We start from the raw sequence: 6,000 nt of genomic DNA on the forward strand, positions 1-6,000 counted from the left end.
GAATCTCCTGTGCATGATTTAGGAGTGTTTTTGGTTACAAGTAACAAGAAATTCAAATTAACATACCTTCAACAAATAGGAGTTTGACTCACATGTGAAATCAGAAGCAGACAGCTTCTCCATCAGTTCGGATGCTCAGCAACACAGTGAGGTGTTTAACATCTTTTTATCTTTCTCTTCTGTCATTGCTAGTGTGTTGATGTTTGCCAACATGCCTTTTGCCCACATGCTCACCAAGTGGTATTTGCATTTCCAGGATTAAGTGCAATTTCCAGAAAGGAAAAAAGAGAAAAGGAAGAAAAGACCCTTATCCTGGAACGTCTTGTCTTTTTACTGAAAAAGAGAGACAGTTCTCTGTGAATGTTTTAGGTCTGCAATGTCTGGACCTTCTAAACAAAGGCATGTTTGAACAACAAAGGTTTTGTAAGCTAGCGCCTCACACACATCACCCTCATTGCTCTTCTCTGGACACATTTGTTTATATTCCAAGGTATTAACCTAGAGGCATTCCCCTGCCCTTACCAGACAGGATCTGTTCACAGCACAGAGCTAAGATAAGGTCTCTCCATCTACTGAGTGGAGCATAGGCAGATTGACTATTCTACAGAAACTCCAAGTCTCAGGCTCTGGAATTTCTCTCTTGTGGTGCAACCGAGTGCATATGCATGTATGGTCCTCCTGGCAATGCCCTGCGGGAATTGTAGAGGGGGGGTTGCTGGTAGAGGGTATCTCTCCAGCCCCTTCATTTCAACATGATTATTAAATGATACATTTCTCTGCCCAGAGGTCTTGAGCTTTTCTATGAGGAAATGTATCTAAAATGTGGCAGGGTAACTTGTAGGCAAAATCTCAAACTCTTCATACTTTCTGGCTTAATAGAAACAAGTGTCCTCAGTAAATTTTTTTCTTATATTTTATTAGACTAGAAACACATGCTTAATATCAGACAAATCAATGACAACAAAGAATGTTGATTATTATATTATTATGAGATTATACAACTAGTTTATTACAATTGTCACTTATCTCTTCGTCTTGGGGTAGCACTCTCTCTTCCATACAAGGTAACTCAGCCCACTCTGGAAATACGTATTTTCAGGGCATATGAGTGTGGGTAGCCTATGTATGAGCACTGGATGGTATGCCTGCTGTCTACTATGAATCTAAAAGTCAATTAGCAGTTTATATGTTTGTCGATACTGGAGACTAAATTCCTTCAGGTCAAGGAATTATGTCTAATTTATGCTAGAATATGCTTAAGAGCTTCATATAGAGTCTTTTACATACAGATGCTTAATACAGGTTGATGTAATGAATGAATTTATGTTAACCAATAGCGTTCTACTTCCAAAAATAATAAATCAGGTTTAATTAATTGAAATACCTAAACTATGAAATGGAAAGGAAAGGGAAATATATATCCAAGTCAGTGAGTGAGAACAATTTCTATCTCTGGCCTGATTGATTCTAGAAGTTTCCTATACACTGGAAAAAAAAGTTATAATAAGTCACAATGATGCCATTTCATATAACTATTATCTTTCTTTAGTTTCAAGGTTGGTTTGGATGTTCCACTTCTACATGGCACACAGACACTTTAATATTGTAACTGTCAAATTCCTATATGATTTATAAACTGGTAGCTAAAACGTCAAGGATGTTGTCAAGGAAAATGTTCTATATTCTTTAAAAATGTATTTATAGTCAGAACAGAATAAATATGGGGGATGTATTTATTCTTAGTGACTTCCTTGTCAAAATTTATTGGGCTTACTTGTCAGGTGAGCACTAATCTTATTGTCTGTGCTATAAAACTAAGCTGGCATTGAAACAACGGGCTGTGTTTCTTCATTACTATGTCACTATTGATAGTATACATTTCTGAAATTGAAAATTAATGGGTAATGTTAGTAATGAATGATGCGATGTGAGACAACTCAACTTTAATACCTCTGCATGAGTGAATTGCTGCTTAGACTATGATATAAATCAATTCTAAGGGAGCCACAATGAAAGAAATACAACAGAGCAAGCAGCAAAATTATAATTAATTAACTTTCCTATGAATAATTACAAATATTCAGATAGATTTATAGCTAGAAAAGATTTTGAATATTATTTAGTTAATCTAAAGTGTTAGCCACAGATAAATCCAATGGCCCATTGAGGCCACACAACAGGGTACCACTATTGATGATGCCATGATATCAACATGGTATCTGTAAGATGCCCACTATCCTCGGGTGGTTGTTCCTGACTTTGTGAATTCTGAGAATTAAGCAATTAAGCACCAATTAAGCAATTATTATTTGTTGCTTTGATGCACTTGATTACTGATGAAATGGACAACTTGGCACATGTATATAGTGTGAAATATAATAGCTATTATAATTTCGTCAGTCATTCACAAGAAGTTGGTATTGGCTAACCTAGCAAACTACTTTCCCCCAGTTTCTAACTGTGCTTCACTCAACCTCTCTATTCTGTGGTTCTCAAATGAGAAGAAATTTTTCTTCACCAGATGGATCTCACCCTTTTTAGACAGACCTGCCTTCCCCAGACAAGGAAACCTCTAAACCACAGATACAATGCCTTTTACATTTAAATGTTCCCATACACAATACAGCTGAAAAATATTTTAGTAATTTCTATATTTACTAGTGGAAGAAAAGAGACTGACATTTTTTGGATATCTTTTATGAAATATGCCTTTTAAGAAAGAGTTTTTAGATACTATTTATTAAATTCTTACAATGACCTTATAGGACCGATATCATTAATGACCATTTGACAAGTGAAGAAAATTAAGGTTTGGAAATGTTAAGTAATAGGCATACGTTTCTAAATAGATACGATAATGACTATTGGGTAGACATTCAAATTCAGGCCTGCCAATCATCAATGTCATTTCCATGAAAGATGGACACTTCTTAACACTAAAATATTTCCACGTGGAGAAGAGCTCTATTTGATACATTGTCATCAAGGGTATTGTTGTGTAGGGTCAATAATCACAGGTATTTCGAAATTATACCCAAACTCCAATTCACGGGAAAAACATTATAAGAGAAAGTTACCATTTTTCCTTAGAAAATGAGGTGCAGAAGCCTAGAATAATGACTGGCTTATTGGGTAAAAAAGAAATTTTACCCAGGTACCTTTGAATCACAGACAGTCCCTTGACACATAGCTGGACTATTTAACACTGGGTGTTAACTACCTACTGTGTAAGGTATAACATACAAACATTTGGTAGCAATGTCTTCATTAAGCAGACAGACTTCACTGTCTGCGTGCCAGATCACACACATTTGAGCCCCTTTATCAGATGCCACTCAGGTCATTCTGTGGCGTGCATCCCAGGGAAGGCAGAGGGAGCCCTACAGAATTGTCTTTGCCCTGAGTGTTGGCTGACAGCCTATAATAATGAAATGATGGCCGTTCTTCTATGTCAATTAAATTATGGCTTCTGTGTTGAGGATGTCATTTCAGGAAACGCTTTTCTGACATAAAACCTGCCATCTAGCAGGAACCAGAGAAGAAGATATGAAGTCCTTCACACCTTTGATCACTGCTGACCTGGTATGTATTAGAAGTGGTGACCTGGAGCTGAAAGCCTTGGTTTTTCTTCACCAGTTACCCTCCCAGAGCCACCCACTATCCTACATACCCCTAATTACCAGCCTTCTTCACCCATCAGGGGCCAGACTCCAAAGGAAAGTTAAATAGTTTGTTTTCCAACAACACCCTGAAAGCAGACTCTATGACTCTATAAAATGTTTCATCCATGAAGGGCAGACACAGCTCCACTCATTGGGGGGAAAAAAAACAAAACAACAACAACAAAAAACCAAACAAAAAAACCCAGAGCATTGGTATCTCATCACATAAAGAACGCTTGTTGCATTTTGAAAGAAGAGTTATATTCACCCTCTGGGGTTAGAGAACCCAACACATAACTGTGAGCAACATTTATATACGATTGAATCTGGCTGCTAATTGACTGGACAGTCAAAATTGCATGCAGTCAGGAAACATGTCATCTTTAATCTTTCCAAAACTGCTTCAGAAGAGAATTAAGTGGAGAGCAATTTTTATCAGAATTAAGCCAATACTGTAGGTTTTGGAAAACCTTAAAGTGACAAGAGAAATGGGCAGGTATTTAAATGAACTTTTAAATGATTGCTCTACACTAGGCACTGCTATTGTCTCTATTTTATTTAACGGTTACAAGTCTATGAAATAGTTTTGTCTTGTTTTGACTTGAAAAATTATTTTATAAATGAGGAAACTGCCTCAGAAGGTGAAATAACATGTTTGAGCTCCCACAATGAGAATGTGGCAGAGCTGGGTTTTATACTCAGATCTCTTTGACACCAAATTCTACGATTTTTCGTTCATCCATTGTATTGAGATTACATATCCTATTTCATTTATTATAGATCCTTCAGGATGCCAAAATAATAACAGAGAGAAATAAGACTTCCCATAACTCTTCAGCCAGTTCCATTTCTTCCTCTGAGAGAAGGGATAACCACTACCACAGGTAGCTCTTTTCAGACTTCGTGTGTGATGGTGGCATTGGGAGCCACAGTATTCTGGAGAGTAATCAAAGATGTGAATTCCTCTACACACCAGACCTCTGATCCAGATTCTCTGGAAGTTGGGGTGTTGACTCTGCATGTTTAACAAGATTCCAGGTCAAATCTGTGATCACACATTTAAGAGCCACCTTTCCAAGGAATGTGAGACAGTGGTTGAGTGGGTGAGTCAGACTGTCCTTGCCTCCAGAAAAAATATCACTAACACTAGTAGAAATACCAATACTCAGGTGCCATTTGTGTGTGGCAGACAGCTTCACAGAGGGCTAGGTGAGCATCTATTATTTGGTGTTATTTGAAAGATCTCAAAAGATCTTCGATGGTTTGAAAATGTCAAATATGTTTGAAAATGTCAAAATATCTTTGTGTATGGTTAGCAAAGTAGTAAAAACACCACACTGTAGGGTTACCACCATCATCATCGTCATCGTCATTGTTAGTCTTGAAGGCTTTATTTGAAAACTGGCTGTTCTTACATAAGATTTTGCTTGTGGAGATTTGAAAGTGCAGAGCTCTGTAATTCTGTATTTAAAAAAAATATATGTCCACTCCTGCAATGTAGTGAATGATCAGCCTATTTGGGGATCCACAGAAAATGTGCCACAGGACAAGTGAGCTGGGGACATGGTTGGAAAGTAAAAGCGGAGAGACGACAAAGGAACGCTTCATAAGGGCAGAGCACAAAAACAGGCAGAGCACACACAGCAAAGCCAGGTTTTATGTTTTTTGTGGTTTCGCCCCAGCCCAGACCCTACTGTCTACAAGAGTCAGTGACATCTGCTGTCTGACCTCGTGATAAATCCTCCACCTGTTTCTAAGAAAACACTTGCACACAAGGTAGGATATTTTTTTTCCAAGAGATTTTATCAGAAACCCCTGGTTTCCTCTAAACAAAGGGAAAGTATTTTAAACATGGAAATAAGGGGGGCCTGGGTGGCTCAGTCAGTTCAGTGTCCACTTCAGCTCAGGTCATAATCTCACGGTTCATGGGTTCAAGTCCTGCATTGGGTTCTGTGCTGACAGCTCAGAGCCTGGAGTCTATATCAAATTCTGTGTCTCCCCCTCTCTCTGCCTCTCCCTCGCTCATGTTCTGTCTCTCTCTGTCTCAAAAATAAATAAACTGTAAAAAAAAAAAACATGGAACATAAAAATGGGCTCTTATTTTACTACCAGCTATTTGCATTACCCTAAATGATTTCTAAAAGGAATCATTCCTTCTACTTTCTTGCTGCTGCTGACAGTGGTATGTATTCTATGCAGTGGATAAATGATGGATAAATATCAATATATTTACTTATATAATGTATATATTTTATATAATGCATTACATTTATTTACATAATTTATATAAATAGACATCTTTCTAAATTTATGCAACTAAAAATATTTGTATAAGTGT

Source organism: Crocuta crocuta, unplaced genomic scaffold, assembly GCF_008692635.1.
Source record: "Crocuta crocuta isolate KB4526 unplaced genomic scaffold, BGI_CrCroc_1.0 scaffold89, whole genome shotgun sequence".
Lineage (NCBI taxonomy): Eukaryota > Metazoa > Chordata > Mammalia > Carnivora > Hyaenidae > Crocuta > Crocuta crocuta.